General features: G+C 39.8%; 1 protein-coding gene across 4 annotated transcripts in view; it reads right to left on the minus strand.

Annotated features, from left to right (window-relative positions):
* Nucleotides 1-8821, minus strand: part of LCOR (ligand dependent nuclear receptor corepressor) — a 136106-nt gene extending 127285 nt beyond the window's left edge. For 2 of the 4 annotated variants that reach the window (XM_027859599.1, XM_027859626.1), the window contains exons 1-2: nt 8704-8789; nt 7594-7667 (exon numbers count right to left, since the gene is read on the minus strand). The gene's annotated coding sequence lies outside the window, so the exon portion shown is untranslated. Of the gene's footprint in view, nt 1-7593; nt 7668-8703 lie in introns of all 4 variants that reach the window. The other 2 variants (XM_027859605.1, XM_027859609.1) reach the window with 2 other exon arrangements.
* Between the last annotated feature and the right edge of the window lie 15142 nt (nt 8822-23963).

Genomic DNA, 23963 nt, shown 5'->3' on the forward strand with positions numbered 1-23963 from the left:
ATTGGTTTCCTTTGTAACACTATGTATTTTATTTTATTCAAAGGGTCCACAAGCTTTACCAGACTCTAAAAGTTCCTAGTTCTGCCCTCTAGGGCCATGCAATTCTACCAGATGATAGCTCTTCAAATACTTGGAAGATAGTTATCATATTATAAGAATCATAGATTTAGAGCTGGAAGAGACCTAGAGGCCATCTAGGCCAACACCCTAATTTTACCGATGAAGACCTGAGATTGAGAGATTATGTGACACCCAAGTTTACAAGAAAAGAAAGTGACAGGACCAAAATTCAAACCCAGGTCCCCTGGTTCCAAATCCTGTGCACTTTCTACTATACCACACTGACTCTCTAAGTCATCTTCTTTGCCCTGAATCAATCTGCTCCTGCCTAGACTGTATACCCTCTGTTCCTTCAAACGACCCTAGTATAATAGGGTCTCCAGGCCCCTCACCCTCAGTCAAGCACTCACTAAAAACCTGAATAAAAATTTTAGTTTGCTCTCCAAAGATAATTTTAGAGAAACATTTCAGATACTCCTTGGGAAAATCCCAGTGGGATGGTTCTTAATTGAACCAGCCTTCACTGAGGCCTCAATGTGTGCAGGAACTACTCCAGATACTATTGATCCATACCACCAAAAAACTTACATTATAATTAGAAAGACAAAACATTGTAAAACATGTAATGACTTAACATGAGACACAGTAACTATAATTATAAAATAATATACGGGAAGATTCCTTGTTGACAGTAATACAGTTTATACTTTGTGTTTTTCCAGCCCCACCCATTCTCACTCTATTAAATTTCCTATATTGCTCATCTGTTTCTGAAACACATTCATTTGTAAATTATAATCATTTGTAAATTTATACAAATGATTGCACATGTTTCAGAAATGCAACAAAAGAAAAATATAGGAAATTGAGCAAGGATGGATGGGTTGTATTTGGAGAATGAAAAATATAAACCATACTAACATAAACAAGGAGTTTTTTACGTTATTTTCAGTACATTGCTACAATATAGTATTTCATAGCTGGAGTTACTATCTCATGTTAATTACATATTTTACCATGTTTTGTCTTTTCAACTAAAATTTTAGTTCCCTGATGGCCTGGACCATACTATTGGAATAATTCTAGCACATCTAGCATGTTCAATGAAGACTTGTTCAATTAAAAGTGATCCCACAGTTTAAACTGGGATTTTTTTCAAAGATAATATGCATATAAATGTATGTGTGTGTATATATGTATATTCATTAGTACATGACAGTATTTGACCATAAACTCTACAAGTCAATCAGTCAACAAGCACTCATTAAGCAGTCAGAATGTGCCACATACTGTGCTAAATACTGAGGATACAAACAGGATACAAAGAAAAGCAAAAACAGGTCCTACTCTCAAAAAGCACACATTCTAACAATTTGAAAATAACTAGGTACATACAAGATATATACAGAGTATATGAAGGCACTCTGGAAAGGATAGGCATTAGCAGCTTGGGGAATGAGAAAGGCCTCCTGCAGAAGTGGGATTTGAACTAAGTCTTAAAGGCAAGTAATCTAAGAAGATGAGGTGAGAGGGCAGAGCATTCTAGGAACAGGAATAGGCAAGAGGCAGGAGAAAGGTGAGTTCAGCTGGATTGGAGAGTCCATGAAAGGGAGTAATGGAAAAGAAAACTGTGAAGCTAGGAAGGGGATAGTTTATGAAGAGCTTTAAATTCTCAACAGAGTCTTTATAGTTGACCTTTGAAGTAACCGGGAGACATTGGTACTAAGGAAGCAGGAAGGAGACATGGTCAGATGTACACTTTAAAAAAATCACCTTGACAATTTCAGGGGAAACTAGGAAGACCTCTATGAAGTGATGTAGAATGAAATGAGCAGAACTAGAACAATTCATACAATGACAATGATACCATAAAAGGAAAAAAAAACTTTGAAAGACATCAGAACTCTGGTCAATGCAATAACAAACCACAAGTCAAGAGGACTAAAGATGAAACAAACATGCTGCTCAACTCCTGTCAGAAAAATGACAAATTTAAAGTGAAGATATATGTGGGAATATTTTTGGCTAGACTATGTGTGCTTACAACAAGGGTTTTATTTTTCATTGTTGTTGTTATTGGGGGGGGATAGTGAGAGGGAAAGATGAATGTATATAAACAAAAAAATTTCAAAATAACCTTAGCAACTAAGCAAAAAATGTAATGAAGTGGGGAGAGACTTGAGGCAGAGATCAATTAGAAGACTACTGCAGTAGTCCAGGAGAGGTGATGAGGACCTAAACTTGGACTGTGGTTGCATTAATGGAAAGAAGGGGGGCAAGGGCACAGTGCACACACACATGAGAGATTTTATTAAGGTAAAAGGGGCAAGATCTAGTAATGGTTTGGATATGTGGAATAACTGAGAAGAGGATGACACTAAGGTTGTGAGCCTAGGTAACTGGGAAGATGATGGTGCCCTTGACAATAACAGGGAAGTTCAGAAAGGGAGGATGATTTAGGAACAAAAATAATGAGCTCTGGGACACGATGAGTTTGAGATGCCTTCAAGACATCCCGTTAAAGATGTCCATGAGGGAATTAGAGATATGTAACTACAGCTCAGCAGAAAGAATAGATGTGCTACACACACACACATATTACACATTATACACTGATATCATACATACATATATACATATACACACTAGCCAATTTTTGAGTAATTTTCAAAATAAAAGTTTCTAATTACTAACTCAAGAAACTATAACTTCCTTTATTTCCTCTAACTCACCATAATGGACTCAGAAAAACTAATATCCAAACTGTTTATTTATAAAAGGAAGAAAACGTCAGAAAGGGGGGAAATAGTATGGATATGCCAAACAACTAATGCCCAATTTGGATAATGTAATAAAGAAAAAGCCTTTCATTGTCATGTGTCCTGCTTCTGATTATAAAGATGAAGGGGAAAATATCTACCCATAATACACACACACACACACACCCCACACACACACCTTGTGACTATAAATAAAACTTTAAATAAAACAAAAATAACTTATACCAGTACATTTATAGTATTGTCTTTAAAAGTTGTTACCTCAGAAGGGTATGCATTTACTACAAAAAATGCTGTCACTGTTCAAAACATTTTTGGAACTACTTTGAAACTGTTATTAGAGGCACTTTATAAGTATTCAAGAAAAATCGATCTTCCTTTATAGTTGTACCTCATGTGATCACAATTGTTATAGAACCACCTGCCATCAAACAACTTTTGGCTGTTTCAACCCTCCTCTCCCCACTTCCCTCCAGGGTGGAACTTTGCCATCACTGAAAATACTACAAAGAGCATACTCTACTCCGAAATACATTAAGTCTCCCCGTTTCAAATTTCCCCCCTTTCCAGTCCATCCTCCACCGAGCTGCCAGATTGATAATCCTAAAACACAAGTCTGACTACATCCTTCTCCTGCTCAGGAAGTACCAATGGCTCTCTACTGGCTAGAGGATAAATATCAACTTTGGGTTAGTATTTAAAGCCCTTCACAATCTGTTTCCAGCCTATTTTTCCAGCTGCCAACAAGAACAATAATGGTCCAGCTAGGTGGCACAGTGGATAAAGCACTGGCCCTGGAATCAGGAGGACCCGAGTTCAAATCTGGCCTCAGAAACTTGCCACTTCTTAGCTGTGTGACCCTGGGTAAGTCACTTAACCCCATTGCCTAGCCAAAAACCCACACACAAAAAACTCCCCAGAAATTAAAAAAAAAATACAAGAACAATAATAATAGCTAGCATTTACCTTAGGGCTTTTATCAGACTTTAAGATTTGCAAAGCTCTTTACAGCTATTATCTCATTTTGTCTTCACCAGAACCACCAAGGTAGGTACCACTATTATTTCCAATTTACAGATGAGAAAAATGAGGCAGACAGCAATGACTTGCCCACCGTCACACAACTACAAAATGTCTGAAGCAGAATTTTAACTCAAGTCTTCCTGACTCCAGGTCCAGTGCCTATCCTGGGCACTATTTTGCTGCAAATGATTCCCTTTCAGGAACGTCATGTTCCTGCCAAACTAGACTACTTGTTTCTCACATATGACATCCCATCTCTGCCTCTGGACACACTGCTTCTTCTCCCCCTTGTAATGGGACTCTCTCCTCACCCCAAGTTCTTAGAACCCCTACTGTCTCAGATCAAACACTATCCCTCCAAAAGACCTATCCTGATTCCCTAGTTACCATTGCTTTCCTACCCCAATGAAATTGCTTTGTCCACGTTTTGTGTTTCCATAGCTATTCAGAGTTTCCCCCTGTACTTCCAATACAATGCAATCTCCTTAGGAACTGGGATTGTTTTATTTCTGTCCTTGTATTTCTCATGCTTAGCACAGAGTAGGCACTTAATAAATGTTAGCTGAATGAATGAGTCAGAATGAGTCTAAAGGCAATTCCCAAATAGGAGCCCCCAAAAATATCTTTGGGCAATAGCATCATCATTGGAACAAGTCCACAGGCTCCCAAGATAACTACTTGGGATGGGGCAACACTCACTTCTAAGTATTAGCCTAACAATCAATCTCATCACCCTGTAATTATCACACCCTACATCCTTAATAGCTCTCTTAAAACTAGAGATGAAAACAAGACCCATAATTCCTGCAGATACCTACCAAATTAAGTAAAATTTCCATAACCATAATGGTCAAGGCCCTTAACAAACATATTCCAATTTAGCCTTCTATAATCTTATTTCTTATCCCCTAACCCTAGGCTTCAATTAAATTGGATTACTTATTCCCCAATCAGGACTTTCATTTTATTACCTCCACACCTGACTCATGTCATTTTTCTCTATTTGGAATGTTCCCATTCCACACCTATTGTAATCTTACACACAGCCTCTCACTCTTAAGTCCTATAAGCCCTTGATTTATACTACTAATTGGTACTTAATAATATTGTCTTGTTTCATACCTTTTTCCCCCTCCCTTCTATTCCATAAGTTTTTTTGAGGGTGGGGAGCCCTCAAATTATTTCACTTTTGTATCCCTGGTGTCTGGCAGAGATTACACATAGTAGGAGCTTAAAAAATGTTCACTGAATAAATGTCATTCTTTGAAAAAATAATTAAATAAGCCCTTGTCCACAAATATTGCATTCCTAAAAATAGCACTAATGCCAGTATGGTTGAGTATTTACTCAGGTTCATACCAGAATAAAGTTAACAGTCACTGACTAGATCAAAAAATCAGATGACCACCCACCCTGTGCAATCCTGTAAGTTAAGAGTTATAGTTCAAATGTCTCCTAGTATTACTTTATCACAACTTTATTTGCTCAAGTTAAAACAATGTATAATCGTTGTGTAGGCCAGAGAAAGTCATTTAACACTGCCTCTCCCACATGGCTTTCCCACTCTGACCAGATCAAGACAGGGATCAGACCTAATTTCCTCTCTACTCTGTAGAATTCCCTAAAAAGCAGTCACATCTGAGGCAGTACAAGACGCATATTAAGTCATTTCCCTGCAATTTGAATAGGTCTTCCCCACAGGACTGCAACGCCTCCCTCTCCTACCATCCAAGTCTCTAAAAAGGTAGTAAGGCTGAGTTAGCATCAGTCAATATGCTCACCTGTTTCTGCTAATGACAAAGAAGTGGCAAGAAAAAGAATATTTAAAATGAATTCATTCATCCCAAAATGTTAATGTTGAGTGTAAATTAAATATAATTTGAAAAACAAATAACACTGCTGTATTGAGACAAATGAATCATAAGATCAGTTAACAAGTCAACTGTTCTATTTGCTACAAGGTTTTTTATATAACCAGCCAATTAAAAGAGGTTATAAAATTGAACAAATAGTTGCTTCTACAACAGTCTACAAGATAACCAACATTTTCTTAATTTAAAAAGTTCTGAAAGTTAAAATTAATTTATTTAGTAATCTATATTGGATTTAAAAAAGAAATACCCCTGAGTATGTAAAGGAAATTGGGAATCTGTGATTTAACTGATTGATTTGAGAGTCAAACTATTTATAGTCTACTACTGAGATTAAAATATTGCAATTGCACTTTGGACTCTAAATATCTTTTGAACTTTACCTCCTCAAAACTCAGAATTTGGCATTAAAGATTAAAGATATAATGTGCAAAGATAACCACTATGTTGAACAATAAACACTATGTAAGACTTGCAATAAGGAATGACCCAAAAGAAAAACTGTTAGATTGAGATGATTTAAAACTCATGAAAACTATCTGAAGTCATGTTATTTTTAAAAATCTGCAGTCTCACAAGTCAAAGCTGTCAATTTCAAAATCATTTAAAAACTGTATTGAGTCTAATGCAACAAAAGTAGTCCCTAAGAATATCAAGCAAAGATGACACTTCTAGAAAACAGAAGATTAAATATCCTTCATCATGAAAACTCAAGTTTAAAAAATTCCATGCCTTTTAAAATCAGAAGACATCTTATAGAAATGCCACAAGTAACAAATATGCCAAAGAAAGATGTATATATCAAATGAAAACTTATATTTAGGAAAGTAGTTTTATCTTAAAGAATAAAACATGCCTCAGAATCAATGCAAATTAAATGCAAACTGATAACCAAAAGGTGGTTTAGTGAAGGCCAGAGGTGGTCACCAATGCAGCAGAGACTGAAATTCACTGACTCTTAACTGAGAAAACGATTTTTTGGATACAAAATTCGAAATGTTTACAGGGCACGTTATAAGTCTATTTTTGATATGCTTTTCTTCCCACTGTTCAATATTCAACCCAATTTCTTCCCACTGTTATATATTCATAATTATTTCAAACCCTGAACCACTAATGTAACATCAATTATCATTGTTTCTATGCTAGACTAAATTCAAGGTCTGTGACAAGATTTACACGATACATTTTCATAAAACACCACTGGAGACAGGGATAAACCTGTTTCTGAAAAAGTATTATCTTTTAGTAAAGGTTACCTGATTTTTCATTTCGTTTAAAGTTTCAGTTTTGCTTTTAATCTATTATAGAAAAAAATCCCTTGTGGGATATGTTAAAGGGCAGACACTCCTGTCAAGCCAGAAGGCTCACGCACAAAGACACGGAGCTAACCAAGTGCTGTAATGCTTCCAAACTGAGCCTCTCTCTCCATACCCCCTCCACCCTTCCCCCTAACAGATATGTCTATTAAATCAGTGTCTGTTCTCCCCCTCACACAACAAAGAGAACTTCTCACCGCATGAAATTGCCGCTGAATGGACACCAGAAAGCTGGATTTGCATAATTCCTTCCAATGAAACCCTGTAGGGAAGGAGGGGGTGAGGGGCCCAAGACAACCTCTAAAATCTCCTACATTAGCAAACAGTTAGGGAAGACCAGGTCCCTAACTAATCTGCCCCGAGGGCCTCCCCAGAGAGTGGGCGCGCGGGACGGGGAAATTTCCCCACACTTCAGCAGCAGCAGCAGCAGCAGAGAAAGGATGAGGGATAACAATACTGGAAGCAGGAGAGTCAAGACACAAGGATGGAGCGGGGCTGGGGAGCGGCGGGCGGAGCGGAGACACCACACGGGCCACTTACTTTTCGGAGGGGGGTTAAATATATGAGTTAAGCCCTTATGGTCCCGCCGGCCGCCGCACAGAGGGAAACGGGACCTTGGGAGAGAAAAACAGACAAAACATACAGTGTGAGAGGAGCAGCTCAGCCGCCCGGGCCCCTCCCGGGGGCACCCCCGTCCACTCCCTCCTCCCCACGGGGAGAAGACCACCCGGGGACCGGCCCACGCACAGCCGCGGCATGGGGCGGCCAGAGGATGCTGCGATTCTCAGGGCAGCGACGACTAGGAAGCAAACCCCCAGAGAGATGAAAAGAGGCCCCCGCCGTGGTCTTCTCGGCTGACCTCCGTGCAATCCACCGCCCCCCCCCACGGCACACGCACACGCCACCACCAATAACACACCCACCCCGAGCCCCCGCCAGCCGAGCGAAGGGAGCCGCTGTCCCCCGCGGCCATTACACCCGCTCAGCTCCCTCCTCCGTCGGGCTCGGGGCCTCTGACAGCTCCAGCTCCCCCATCAGCTCCCTCGCCCACTCCCGGGCTCCCGGGGCCGAGGCGCGTGCACGGGGGCGGGGGGGAAGGGCGCGCGCGCGCGGCCACGCGTCTGGGAGGCGAGGGGTGAAGGGGAGGGAGAAGGGGAGGAATGGGGGGGGACAGAGGGGGACAGAGAGAAGGGCGGCGGGGGAAGGTGGGGGGCGGTGATTGGTCCAAGGCCCCCCTTCCCACCTCCACCCCGCCCAACTAGCTCAGCGTAAGCCGGCAGCGGCGACCCCGGAAAAGAGTGTACGTTTCGGACCGAGTCTCCACAATACACCGCGGCCCAGGCGCCGGGTCAGGGCTGGGGGGAGGGGCGAGAGCTCGGCCCGACAGGGCAGAGCCGCGGGAGGGGGGGACAGGAGGGAGGGGCGAGCGCGCGCGCGCCGAGTCCACAGGGAGAAGCGGCTGCCGTAGTCGCGCGCCGCTCGCCCACCAGGGGGTAGGGGAAGAGAGGGGAGACGGAGCGAGAGGGAGGGGGAGGGGGGAAGAGAGCGAGAGGGCCGGACGAGGAACTGGCTGGTTCCCTCCCCGGCCGGGGACGGCAGGCGGCGGGGCAGCCCCGGACCGAAGGCGGCGGCGGGGGGGGAGGGTCTCACCTACACAGTGAATGAGCTTGTGGCGCCACGAATCCAGTTCCTGCCGAAAGCCGCGTCTCTCAACGGAGCATTGCTGCCGCCTACACACCCTCGCCATCTTCTGCCGCCAGCCCGGCCCAGCCTCCGCCTCCGCCGCGGCCCCGCGCACGCATGGTCACGCCACGCCCGGGCCCGTGCACGCACGCCACCCCGCCTTGCGTCAGACCTCCCGGGGTGGGGGGGAGGGAGGAAGGAGGGCCCTGGGGCACTGGGCTCTCCCGTAACTTCTTCGCCGTCCCCTCCCCTGCCCCGGGGCGTCTCGGTCATTCGGATGGGAGTCTTTCCCAGGGATCTCCCCGGGGTCGCCGTGGGCGAGCCCACCCGCCCACTCACCGCTAGGCCGCCTCCTCCAACCCACTCCGAGCTTGGCCTTGGAAAAGTCCTTGCTCAGAGTTGCCCCAGGTACCTCCAGGTACCTGGTCCAGATCCCAGCGATCCCGTGTCAAAGCGCTGGCCTTACTCTTTTCCCAGTTGTCTTTGTTTTTACACCATTTACCACTCCCAGCTTTCCACTGTGCCAACTGTTGCGTGAAGTTTAAGTACTTTTAATAACCTGATTGGGGCAGAAATAATAATAGTTGGCGATAGAGAAATAGGACCCCAGTCATTCCAACTTTAAAAAAACAAACAAAAAAAAACAACTTAAGCTATTTATGGACTTTAAAGGTATTAAGAGGAATAGGATCTAAGTCATTTCAACTTTAAAAAAAAGTAAGCTATTTATAGACTTTATTACTGCATTTTGAGGAATAGGACCCAAGTCATTTCAACTTTTGAAAAACCCTTAAGCTATTTATAGACTTTATTAATAAAGTATGTTATTAACAAAACAATTGTTAGACTCATGACATTTAAAGCCCATCACAACCTGGTTCCAACCTACTTTTCTAGGCTTATTATACATTACTGTGCTCTCCCTTCAAGTGCTGCCCCCCCAATTGCCAGTGCCTCATCCATAAAATTACTTCATATTTATTTTCCATATATTAATGTGTATATATTAGTTTGTATATATTAATCTATGTACATATATTAATCTCTCCTCCAACATAAAGTAAGCTTCTTGAAGACGGGACCTTTCTTTTTTTGTCATTGAAACCTTGGTACCTAGCACAATATCTGCACATAGTTGAATGCTTCTTGATCGAGTGAAGCTAATCACGAAATAAATTAATGAAAATAAAAATTGAACTGTCAGCCCCATGGCCCTTGTGTAAAACTCTGCAACTGAGATCAGTTTGCCTTCAGTTCCCCTACATCTTTTCCAGATGACCTCCTATCACCCATTTCATCTTCCTTTTTTTTCCTTTAGGAGAAAAAAAAACCCTCAAAATTAATTCATGCTGATTCAGCGACTTAAGCTGGTAACCCTTTTTCCATTGGAAGTATTTGTATTTCAAAAGAGGACTTGATTGAGAAGGCAATACTTAGTTCTGAGGTTTGAAATGCTAGTGCCATAGTTTTAAGTGTTAGAAAGGAACCAGTAGGGGAGATATTTTTCTTAGAAGAGGGGGAAGAGGGAAGAGAGATAAGGGGACAATGAAATCTGATTGTAAAATGCTATAGGCAAGGCTGATCTTAACTATTAGTCTACAAGATAGGTCCTTAATATAGATTTCAAACTCTCTTGGCTCTCACCTAGGAAAGTCCAAATATTTCTCCTCAATGATTTGGGTAGAAAGAAAAATGGAAGAGAACAGAAAAGGGGAAATGTCACCTATAAAATTAAAAGTATTTGAATTCTCATTGTATACATGGAGCTGTATTATAGTGGATAGAAAGAGAGCTGGCCTTGAAGCTAGGAAGACCTGAGTTGAAGTCCTACCTGTGATCCAGATTTGGGAAGGGATTTAAATGGAAGGTTGACAACTTTATTTTTATTTTAGAGGCAATAGGGAGCCATTTGACGATTTCTTTTTTAACAGGGAAGTGATGTGCTCAGCTTTGTATTTTTAGAAGTTCAAATCTGGTTGTTATGTGGTGACTTGAGTTGAAGGGCAAAGAGTCTTGAGACAGGGATACCAAATTTGGCTATGTGACCGTGGGCAAAACACTTAACTTCTCAGTGCTCTAAGCAACTAAAATTATAACATGAAGAGAAGTGCATTGGTAAAGGAAGTTTCTTTACCCGAGAGAGAGTTCCCTATATCAGTTAGGTCAGAAATACAGTCTTCATCCATATATAGGTATTACTGTGTCAGAAAACAAGACAGATGCATAAGAAGTATATTACTCCTGTAGTGTATTCCTATCAGATCAATTTCCACATCCATCAGTTATTCAATCTTTTTTGATCCCATGTCTCCAGTCACACAGCCTCCTCTGTCTTAGTCCAGGTCCCCATCCCCTCTCACTTAAACTATTTTAACAACCTCCTAATTTGGTAACCCTGTCTCAAGACTCTTTGCCCTTCAACATAGTCTCCACATAACAGCCAAACTGATCTTCTAAAAATACAAAGCTGAACCCATCACTTCCTTGTTTAAAAAAAAAAAATCTTTAATGCCTATTGCCTCTAAAATAAAAATAAACTCCTCAACTCTCCATTTAAATCCTTTCACAAATCTATCTCCCTTTCCAGTCTTGTCTCATGTTCCTCTATCTCCACTTCCATTCCATGTTCTGCTAGCTGTTCCCCATGTATGACATTCCAGTACCAGCCTCCATGACTTTGCACCAGTGGTCCCCATGTCGGAACTCACTCCTTCCTCAATACCACTACAGGCATACCTCAGAGGTATTGAGGGTTCAGTTCCAGACCACTGCAATAAAGCAAGTCATATGAATTTTTTGTTTTCCCAGTACATATAAAAGTTACGTTTATACTATACTGTAGTCTATTAAGTGTGCAGTAGTATTATGTCTTAAAAAATGTGCACACCTTAATTTAAAAATATTTTATTGCTAAAAAATGCTAACCATCATCTGAGCCTTCAGCAAGTGATAATCTTTTAGCTGGTGGAGGGTGTTGCCTCAATATTGATGGCTGCTAACTGATAAGGGTGGTGGTTGGTGAAGGTTGGGGTGGCTGTGGCAATTTCTTAAAATAAGACAACAATGAAGTTTGCCACCTCAATGGACTCTTCCTTTCACTTGAATACTTAGAGGCCATTGTAGGGTTATTAATTGGCCTAATTTCAATATTGTCATGTGTCAGGGAAAAGGACAGTGGGAGGAAAGGGAGAAAAACAGGATAAGGCTGGTCAATGGAGCAGTCAGAACACAAACAAGATCTATCCATTAAGTTTGCCGTCTTCTGTGGGTTGCCACAAACCTTCAATTTGATTTAAAAAAAAAAAGCAGTATCTGCAAAACATAATAAAGCAAAGCACAATAAAACAAGGTATGCCTGTACATGCAATCAATCTTTGGCTTCCTTTGAAGGATGGTTCAGGGGCCACATCCTACATTAGGCTTTTCTTGATCTCCCATCCCACCCTCACTCCAGCTATTAGCATTTTCCCTTCCCTCTTGAAATTACTAATACTGAATACAGATTATTTTTCTTTACTTTTGTACACATTTTATCCCTTAGTATATTGTAAGCTCCTTGAGAACAGAGATGTTTTGTTTTTCGTTGTATCCCCAGAGCCTAGCAGAGTGCCTTATTCATAGTAAATGTTTAATAAACATTAACTGAATTTAATTGAATGGAACAGTCTACCTATTTGTGCTTACCTATGGTTTACCTGTTTCACCATCAGATGCTATTAGTGGGATAGAGCAAGGGGGGGGAGGTGAGGGTTGAGAGGAATGTCATTTTTAACTAAGCAGCTTTGCTTTTCTAGGGAGCAGAATTTTTGAAAGATTCAAAGACAGAAATCATTCTCTTAATTATATCAAGCTTCATGTTAACAGCAGTAATTTTAAAAACTCTTCTCTAAGTCCTAAAGTTAAAGCAATGCCTCATCATACATAACATAGAAAGAAACCTAAATTTCTTGAAGAATATGCCAGAAGATCACAAGTTCTAGCAGGCCTTACCAAGTAATCAAGTAGAGAGACCTGGCAATGAATTGTATGACTGTTGGGTAAGACCCTGCCTCTCTAAATGTGAAGAAGCTTATCACCAAAAGGTTGAGCACCACGTGCTTAATTTTTTTTTCAGCCATTAAGCCCCTCGATAACAGAGACTGTTTTTCACCTTTCTTTGTACCCCCAGTGCTTAGCAGGATGCCTAATAATCACTTGTTGATTGACTATAGAGGACAAGCTACTAGTGCAGAGAAACATTATCATCTGTGTCACTGGAGGTAGAACACACAATAATCAAATCAAAGATCTTTGAGATTTTGGAAAATATTTGTTAACCAGGTTCCTGACAAATACATTTGCCAGGGAACCATTCAGAACAATGTGTTTGAAAATTATGGAATACGTGATAGAAACATGGGGGCAGGGTTCCCCTTAATACTTAATATTTCCTGTGAAGAAGCTCTCTGTTGTTCTCTCTGAGATATCCTATAATGGTTTATATGTTAAATCAACAGTCACTTTCAGCAGATCAAACTTTCTTTGCCTGAAATGTCCCACTATTCTATTAAGCATTGCTCTAAAGCAGTAATAATAGTAATTTTTTAAAAATCATAGTTTTGCCTCTCATTTGTCAGACTGGTACTTATTCTTCTAATTGGGCTAATCTTACCCAACAAAGGGATCTGTTTTGTTTCTCTCCTCTCCCCTGTTAAAAGTAAACAGAATTGTAAAACATGGCAGTTTGTGCCTTCCCATTTAGTCTCCATGTTTTATTTTTTTTTTTTTCTGAACCATCAGGTGCTAAGTCCTAGCTTTTCATTCTTCAATGAACCCTAGAGTTTGCTTCTACCCACACTTTTTTATTACCTTCACTCACTACAGGCACTGGGTTGAAAATTTAGCTTTGATCCTTTTGAAAGACATCAAAAGACAGAGACAGAGTTGAACTAGTAGCCTACTAATTTAGGTAAACCATTTGAGGCTATTCAAAACCATAAAGGCCACTTTCACTTGGAAAGTGACTTAATCCATTCCAATCATTTTACAAGTCTGTTACAACCACAGCCTCCTGAGACAGTCTCAATGCCTCCAGACTCTCCCTTCTATCATGATCTACCCTTCGCTACCTCCCCTTTGCTTCTTCCAGTTAGGTAAATTTGTTGACCTGTTGTTGTTTACGAGTTCTGGATTGTCTATCCACACTTAGGATGATTCTTCTGCTAGGGAGAAAAAAGTTTAGATGAATCTCTTAAAGTAACCATAAACTTTCTCAGAATTATGATCTTCTTGGTCACTGGTGCATTCATTGCCCACCTTGTATTGCCCCTGGTTCCTAAGATCTTCAAATTCCTCACTGCCTGTCCTGCATGCAACAATCCAGTCAAAGTAGCCTTCTCACAGTTCCTATCTGTGCTTTTGTTGCCGCTTCCCCCCCATCCCCACCCTGCCCCAGGCCTCTTTACTCTAGAATCCCTCTCTTCAAAACAAAAGGTCACCTTCTATGTGAAGGCTTTCCTCATACCCTTAACCGCTAGTGCCTTCTCCCTACAACAATCTTCTATTTAACTACTATGTGTTTATGCTCTTTACACTGATTCTATATATGTAGTGTTTATACACACACAAATATATATATATATATATGCACATATGTATCCATTTTGTCTTCCCCATTAAAATGTAAGCTCCTTGGAAGTGGGGGTTGTTTCATTCATTATATTTAATAATAATAACTAAAATTTATACAGTGCCTACAGTCAGGCACTGTGCTAAGCACTTTATATTTATTATCTCATTTGATCCTCACATCAATCCCAGGAGGTAGGTGCCATTATTATCCCTATTTTGCACTTGAGGAAACTGGAACATAGAAAGGTTAAGTGACTTGCCCAGAGTCAAACAGCTAGGAGTGTCTGAGGATTAATTTGAACTAAGATCTTCCTGACTCCAGGACCTGTGCTTTATCTGCTATTCCACCTACTGCCTTACTGATTGATTAATAGACCATACACCTAGCCTTAGCAATTAGTACCTCTCAGTTAGTCAATAAGAATTTATTAAGCACTTGCTCTGAGGCAGGCATTATGCTAAACGCTGGGAATATAATTGCCCCTTCCTTCCAGGAGCTTACATTCCAGTGGAGGAGATAAGGAGGTACGTGCAAAGTATGTACAGAATGGATGTAAGATTATCTCAAGAGGAAGGCACTAGCAGATGAGAAGAGGGGAAGGTCTTGGACATTAAAAACTGACTCCTGAAGAAGATGGTATTTGAGCAAAGTCTTGGAAGAAGGCAATGAAACCAAGGGACAAAGATGAGTAGGGAGATTTCAGGCATGGGGGATAGTCAGTGCAAAGACATGAAGATGAGAGATGGAATGAGGGGATGGAACAGCGAGGAGGCCAGCTCCATCATTGTTTATTGCCTCTTCAGGTTTCTGACCTGCTGCTTTCCCAATGCCCCAGAGCCTAGAGGTATTCTGACTTCTGTTTGCCTACCTGAGTCTCTGACCTTTGATTTAGGCATGCATCTAGACCTCAAAATCCCTTTCAATAGACAAACATGCGGCCCTACCTGCTAAGCTAGAACCCAGACTTCTTGGTCATACCTGAAAATTCCCATCTTGTCTCATTGCTTCATATCTTTAACCCATAACTACCTGAGGTCTGTGGGCTGACATTACCAATCATAAATGGACAGATTAAACCTTCCTAAAATATTATTTTTGTCATGTCATAAACCCCAACCTTAGATGTGGTAATATGGTAATATCTGTCCAGTTTATTTGATGATAAATCAGGATCACAGAAGATAATATGTGGGAAAACACCTTGTAATTGTAAAGCTCGACATAAATAAAAGCTGTAATTATTATTGAAACACACAAGTGTTATTTGTTTATTCAGAAAGCATTTACTGAGTGTCTCAGTGCCTTTGTTCCTGGTATCAATGCCTGGAATGCCTTCTTTCCACATTTCAACCCATTGTAATTCGCCCTATCCTTCAAGATTCCGTTCAAATGCCTTTTCCATGTAATCTTTCCTGATTCCCATAAGTAAGAAGGACTCCTGCTCCCTTCTATGAACTGTCATAGGAAGGAAACAAGCATTTATTAAGCACCTACTATGTACCAGGCACTGTGCTAAGTGCTTTACGAATATTATTTCATTTGATCTTTACAACAACCACCCCTGGAGATAGGTGCTATTTTTACTTCCATTTTACAGTTGAGAAAACTGAGTCAAACAGGTTTCCATTTACTTTCCCAGGGAAAAACAGCTCGGAAGTATCTGAGGTCAAATGTGAACCCAGGTCTTCCTGACTGCAAACCCAGAACTCTACCCACTGCACCACCTAGCTGCTTACTAAAGTCACAAGACTTTCATGAATGTTCATATACTATTTTGTGCTAGAGCATAGTCAGGTGGTTAGGAACTAGATCTACAGAATTCAAAAGGGTAATACAAGGTGGGTAGGATGGGGACAATTCTGGAATTGAGGGCACCCAAAAGCAACTTGACACAGGGGTTCTTTGAAGGAGCCATCAGCAAGGATTACAAAGGATTGAAGATCTCACTTCAAACAAATATGAAAAGCAAAAATAATTATTCAGTGGCCTACTTAGAATGTACAATGTTTGTATTTCTACCATAGTCAAGCAACTGCTATCTATGCTCAAAGTTTGGGCTGATCTACCTTCTAGGAGAGAAGGTAAAGGAGTCTAAGGAATGCCCCTCCACTCTCCGGGTTATCAAGAATAGAAGTATTCCTCTTTTTTTGTTTTTAATGGAAGGGTTTCCATGTAAAAACAAAGAAGAAAAAATGGTCTAAAGAAGCAGAGGGACTTATTTCAGGCATCCTGTGTCAAGAGGTTGGAGGGTAGAATAATGTTACCCAAAGTTGGAAAGGAAATACAAAGACCATGGAACACTTGGAACTAAGTAACAAATAGGAGACTTCTGGAAAGGGAGGAAGCTTCTTGTTATTGTTGTTGTTGTTGATCCTTTGTTCTTGAAGAGGACCAATGACATCTTGACTTGCAAGTGAATTGGATTTAAGTGAGGCAGGGCTGTGTGCAAAGTCATCAGCCTCACTTTCTTCTCCAGAGTCATCTGAGTCCAGTGGCAAGACACAGGTCAGGACAACTGATGATGGCCCTCCATGCAGTGGGAAGCCTTGGCCTTTTTAAGCTAAGGTCTTTCCCAGGTCTCAATTTGTTGGAGGCAAGACCCATTCAGTGATTTAAGGCTAAGTAAGAAATGAGGCAAAAGATGGACTAGTTTGCCTACTCAAGGAAAAAAAAAAATCTATTGGGATAGGGAAGACCTTCAGGGTTTCTGGCCAGAACAGAAACAATTGCTATTTACTCTCACTGTAAGTCATCAAAACCCAAACAATGACCTAGTGAGGCTAGGGCCAGGACCTATTATTGGCCAGTCAGTGAAAGCCAGAGTGATTAGGGTTTAAGGCATAGTCTAATAGCTTCATTTGAACTCCAAAAAACTTTATCAAAGCCTGGTTTTCCAGAGCTCAATTTCAAGAAATCATAAAATGATCTGAAGAGGCAAAGGGCATTATCAGGCATCCTGTTGGTTTGAGGGTAGAAGAATGTTGCCCAAAGATGGAAAGGAAATACAAAGACCACTGAACAGTTGGAGCTAAGTAACAAATATGAGACTCTTCTGGAAAGGGAGGAAGCTAGACTCTTTGAGGAAACAGCTGCTTGTCTATGACAGAGTGATGATATCAATCCATAGGTGGGGCCAGATGACAGATGGATCATCTGGTAAGGCTTGGAGAGAAAAGAAATCAGTTAATGGTGGCCTGGGATCCTCTGCTGAGGGGTATTTGAGCAGCTATTTGTCAGTCTAATAACCACAACAAAGAAGTTTGCTGTCTTCTCTGGGGCATGAATTGTATTGCCAGAAGGAATCCAGAGATTGAGAGGCAATAGAGCATAGTGGAGACAGTGCTGTGCTTAGCTTTAGGAAGAGCTGGATTCAGTTCTGTCTCTGACCCTAGTCATGTACCCAAAGGCAATTACTTAAATTCTCTAAGCCTTAATTTCCTCCCCTGTAAAATGGTTAGAGTTATGAGGCTAAAATGAAATAATAACATTTATAAATTTCTTTGCAAACTTTAGTTTACTATATGAATATCAGTTGTTGTTGTTGTTATAAAGTATTCCTCAGTATTACAAAATCTTAGACAAGAATCTGAAGACTTTCAGAGTACAGATGGTATTTTCATCACAGCTGCCCATTAAAGGCAAAGGTTTCAGAAAAGATAGATTTAGGAAATGAACAACTGCTATAAGAAAACTATATTTGAAAATAGAATTTGGATTTCTAGACCCCAACTTAAAATACAGAAGAGATAACCTTCTGTACAGGGATAGAATACAGTTGACTAAGGCTGATAATATATTTGCTTGTAGTCTAGAAAAATCTATTCAAAAGGGTTCTAAATAGAAAATGGAAGAAACTGTCTATTTAGAGCCATCAAACTAGAAACCATAGAAAATAGTACAATATAGGAAGAAGAACCACAATAGAGATTCACAGAAATTCTCAAGTGACAAAATCCAAGAAAAGAACAAACAATAAACTCATGGCGGTTCTCCTTGTCTCCCTCTCATTATAACCCAGAATCTTAATGCTCTGATAGGCAAGTTTTCACCTGGAACCAGGCCACCACATCACTTCCTGGGCATTTTCAAGCCATATCACCAGCACCCAAACTACCAGCTCTCAATTTCTTGCTCTCCTTTACATATTGTCTTCCTCCATTTGATTGTAAGCTCTTTGAGGGCAAGGACTGTCTTGCTTGCTTGTATTTGTATTGCCAGCACTTAGAACAGTGCCTGACAGGTAGCAAGCTCATTCATTCAAGAAGAAATTCTTGCCCAGGACCAGCAAAAACCTTCCCCCTTGAGTTTTTTTTTTAAAGGCAATTGGAGTTAAGTGACTTGCCCAGGGTCACACAGCTAGTAAGTGTCAAGTGTTTGCTCTGAGGCCTGATTTGAAATCAGGTCCTCCTGACTTCAGGGCTGGTGCGCCATCCACTGCGCCACCTAACTGCATTCATATAACATTTTCTTTATAGATGTCATCTCACTTTATTCTCACAACAACCCTGGGAGGTGGGTGCTATTACTATCCTCATTTTACAAATAGGGAAACCGAGGCAGGCAGCGATTGAGTGACCTGCCCACAGCTAGAATCTGAAACTGAATTTTGAGCTGAAGTCGTCCTGACTCCAGGTCCATCCCTTCATCCACTGCACCCCTAGCTGCCTGTCATTGTCTCTTTTTACCACATTCCTAATGTTTTCATATATTAATACAGCCAGCCCAAAAGCTCAGAGGGACATTGAGGCAGGCATAACTTTACTTCTGACTACCACCTACCTCAGTCTGTCCTCCCTTCTATTAGCCCCCTTCTCTTTTCTTTCCCCTTTCTCCTCCTGCTTCCCTATAGATAAAGATAGATTTCTATAACCAACTGAATGTGTGTGTTGTTCTCTCTTTGAGGCAAATCCAATGAGAATAAGGTTCAAACAATATTTGCCTCCCTTCCTTCTTTACCTCTACTGTAATAGGTCTTTGTGCCTCTTCATGTGATGTAATTTACCCTTTTCTGCTTCCTCCTTTCCTCTTCTCCCAGTAGAATCCTTTTTTTCCCCACCCTTTAGTTTTTTTTTTAATCAACACATCAAAGTCAACTTGTACCCACACCCTCTAACTATGTATACCTCCTCTAAATGTCATAATAAAGATACAATTCTCAAGAGTTACAAGTATCATCTTCCCCTGTAGGGATGTAAACAGTTTAACCTTATTGAATAACATTTTTTTTTTCCTGTTTACCTTTTTATGCTTCTCTTGAGTCTTGTATTTGAAGATTGAATTTTCTGTTCAGCTCTGTTTTTTTTCATCAGGAATGATTGAAAGCCCTCTATTTCATCGAATATCTATCTTTTCCCCCGAAATACTATGCTCAATATTGCTGGGTAGTTGAATGGTCTATATTCTGATGATCTCCATTAAATAATTCTTTTTGGTTTTTTATTTTGCAAATTTTTTAATTTTAATAAATGGTTCTTTAAAAGATATTTTTATTTATTTAATCATTTCCCAATTACATGTAAAAATTTTAAAACTTTTTAAAATTTAGAGTTCCAAATTCTCTTCCTCCCTCCCCTTCCCCACTTCTTGAGAAGGCAAGCAATATATTGATTATACATGTGAAGTATACAAAATATATTTCCATATTAGCCATGTTGCAAAACAAAACACATGCAAAATAAAAACCCCCAAGAAAAATTAAAAAAAAATTTTAAATGTATTTTTCATTCTGCATTCAGAGTTCATCAGTTCTCTCTCTGGAATTGGACAGCATTTTTCATCATGGGTCCTTTGGAATTGGCTTGGATCATTGTCTTGAACAGAGTAGCTAAGTCTTTCACAGTTGATTTTTGTTGCAATATTGCTGTTACTATGTACAATGTTCTCCTGGTACTGCCCATTTCACTTTGCATCAGTTTATATATATCCTCCCAGGTTATTCTGAAACCATCCTGCTTATCACTTTTTATAGCGCAACAGCATTCCATCACAATCATATACTACAACTTGTTCAGCCATTCTCAACTGATGGGCATCCTTTCAATTTCCAATTCTTTGCCACAAAAAGAACTGCTATAAATATTTTTGTATGAATAGGTTCTTTTCTCTTTTCTGTGATGTCTTTGGGGTACAAACCTCATAGTGATATTCCCTGGGTCAAAGGATATGCACAGTTTTATAGCCCTTTGGGAACAGTTCCAAGTTGTTCTCCAGAGTGATTGGATCAGTTCACAACTCCACCAATTGTGCATTAGTGTCCCAATTTTTCCACATCCCCTCCAACATTTGTCATTTTCCTTTTCTGTCATGTTGGCCAATCTGACAACTGCGAAGTGGTATCTCAGCGCTGTTTTAATTTGCATTTCTCTAATCAATAGTGATTTAGAGCATTTTTATGTGACTATTGAAAGCTTTGATTTCTTCTTCTAAAACTGCCTATTCAAATCCTTTGACCTTTTATCAATTGGGAAATGATTTATATTTTTATAGATTTGGCTCAATTACCTATATATATGAGAAATAAGGCCTTTATAGAGAAACTTGCTGAAAGTTTTTTCCCACTTTCTTGTTTGTCTACATTAGCTCTGTTTGTACAAAACCTTTTTCATTCCATGTAATCAAAATTACCCATTTTACTTCCTGTGATCTTCTCTATCTCTTGTTTGGTCATAAAAATCTTTCCTTATCCATAGATCTGACAGACACATTTTCCCATGCTCTCTTAATTTACTTATGACATCACCTTTTATTTAGAAATCATTTCTCCATTTTGCTCTTACTGTGGTATACAGTGTAAAGTGTTGGTCTACGCAGAGTTTTTTTTTTTTTTTCAAACTGCTTTCCAGTTTTCCTAGCAATTTTTGTCAAATGGTAAATTTTTACTTAAAAAGTTTGGATCTCTGGGTTTAATCAAACTAGATTACTATGGTCATTTACTACTGTGTGTTGTGTACCTAATCTATTCCATTGATCCATCACTCCATTTTTTTGCCAGTACTAGATTGTTTTCATAATAACTGCTTTGTAATATTGTTTAAAATCTGGTACTGCCATTAAATAGTTCTTGGGAACAAAATTATGAAGTTATTTTGAGGAGGTCTGCTTAGTAGGCATGCTAACGCAGAAGCAGAAAGATTGTAGGAGTCTTGGATTAAAGCTTGATCTAGGTTTAGATAGATCTAGACATGCGACCAAATCAACAGTTAGTAGAAACTGGGGTTAAATCCACTCTTCCCTACTAACATTTGGTAATAACACAAAGAAAAAAAAACAGATAAGAAGGAAAGAAGAGAACTGTTTAAATAGACTCCATAGGGTACTCATCAACCATCTAGATTTTAAAATAAAACCAACCAAAATGAGATTTCCTGGGTAAGGGGCAGTTGTGGAGGATGAAGACAAAAAGTTTGATGTAAGAATAGTGTCATGAGTTCAGAATCTCAGAATGACAAGGAATGTTATGGACAACAAGATTATATTTTAAGAGCTATATTGGGGGAAAGGAGAATCAAAGAAGTTAGCTCCTCTTCTCTGGATGATAATGATAACCAATGATGGAGAGAAGGTAGAGATACTCAACTCTTTTCCTTCTGTTTTCTCTTCTAAAGGGAATGATTTTATATCAAAAAATTGAGAACAAAGGGGGTGCCCATCAATTAGGGAATGATTGAACAAATAATGGCATATGAATGTCATGGAATATTATTGTCTTGCAAGAAGTGATCAAAGGGATAGTTTCAGTGAAATCTGAGAAGAGCTATAAGAATTGATGTAAAGAGATGTAGAAGCTGGAGAACAATTTATATGATAACAATAACATTGTAAAGAAAAACAACTTTGAAAAACTTGAAAATTCTATGCAATGTCATGACCAGCCACAATTCCAGAGCACCCCTGAATCATACTGCCTATATCTTGTCAGAAAAGTGATAGACTCAAGGTGCAGAATGAGGCATATTTTTGGACACAGACATTGTGGGAATTTGTTTTTCCTGACTATAAATATTTACTACATGGGTTTTGATTTTTCCCTTTTCCCCAATTTTTGGCTGTTTTTGGGAAGAACAAGAGGGCTAGTGATAGTGTTACTCAAAAAAAGAGAAAAAGAAAAGGAAGCAAAGGGGGTCATTGGGTTATTTTCTAATGGTTTTTGGGGGGGAAAGCAGAAACACAAGCAGGATGGCTTTGAAAGTTACATGTGGAGCTTATTATATGCTTGAAATAAAAAGCAAGCCACATATAATAGATATTTGTGGTTTCACATACAATCTTCTTTTCATGTTCTACTTTGTATATGGAAATGATAGTTTTATTTGGTGTTTAAGTTTAGAATAAACTTTTAAAAACAACAACCATTCTGGGTCAAGTTATTATCACATTCCACTTGTATTATTGCAATGAATTCTTAATTGGTCTCTCTACCTCCAATCTCTCCCTCTCTAATTCATCCTCCACATATCTGCCAGATTGATATACTTAAAGCAAGTCTGACTACATCACGATTCTCTTCAAGATGTTTCAGTGACTTTTTCTTGATTCTGAGATAAAATAGACATTTTGTTTCGCTTTTAAAGCTCTTCAAAACCCAGCTGCAGCCTCAAACACCAAGCTAAGGGAATTTGGATCTTATTCAGTGGATGGTAAGGAGCCATTGAAAGATTTCATGTAGGAGAATGATTCATTTTGCAGAAATTAATTTTATGGCTGCATGTGGAATGGATTGGAGAACCTGGTAGCAGAGACACTAGTTAGGAGGTTGTTGCAATAGTACAGAATGAGATAAGTGTCTGAACTAAGAAAGAGTCAGTGGAAATAGAAAGAAAAGAATAGTTTCAACACCTGCCTTCCATACTTGTTATGGTTATTTTAAATATCTGTTCATTCTATTAGGACTTCAAATAAACTTCTGCTGTGTTCCACAGTGGATTGGAAAGAATACAGTCCAAAAGACAAATTTTAGACACTCAATAATTATGATTGACCTTGCCACATGTCTCTCAGGACAAACCTGATCCAGGAAGGTATTGAAGACCTCCTCTCATACTCCCATCACGAAGTGGCAACAACCAGGATATCCCTGCCAGAAGCTACCACCTTCCCTATCCATAAACTTGTTCATCTTAACTGTATAGTCCTAATTATGATTGCCCACAAAAAATCCAGTTAGTAATGTTAGAAATAGTAAAGGCAAAGCCATAAATTGATAAGCTATATAAAATCTCTAGGCTTGAGGTAGAAAATTATTTTAGTTATCAAAGTTGGTGGGGTTTTTTTTGTCTTGTCATTGTATATTTATTCTCCTGCTTTACCTTACCCCCTTTAGGTTCTGAGAAGCTCCTAGTTACATATTGGTGCCTTATACTACCTACCTCACTCTGCCCTCTGGTATTCACAGCCTCCTGGTTCCTGCATATTTATCTAGTTTCTGACCTGCTCTTTGCCCTGCTTTTTGCTATTCACGGATGTCCTGATTCCAGCTCATCTACTTGGCTGTGAATAAATGACCAATTGCTGTGTTAGGAGCTGAGGATATATACACAAAAGTCCAGCAGCCCTTGGCCTTAAGGAGCTTATATTCTAATGGTGAGGGAGGGGAAGAGACAAAATATATCTCTATGTC

Source organism: Vombatus ursinus, unplaced genomic scaffold, assembly GCF_900497805.2.
Source record: "Vombatus ursinus unplaced genomic scaffold, bare-nosed wombat genome assembly UNPS02000749.1, whole genome shotgun sequence".
Classification (NCBI taxonomy): Eukaryota; Metazoa; Chordata; class Mammalia; order Diprotodontia; family Vombatidae; genus Vombatus; species Vombatus ursinus.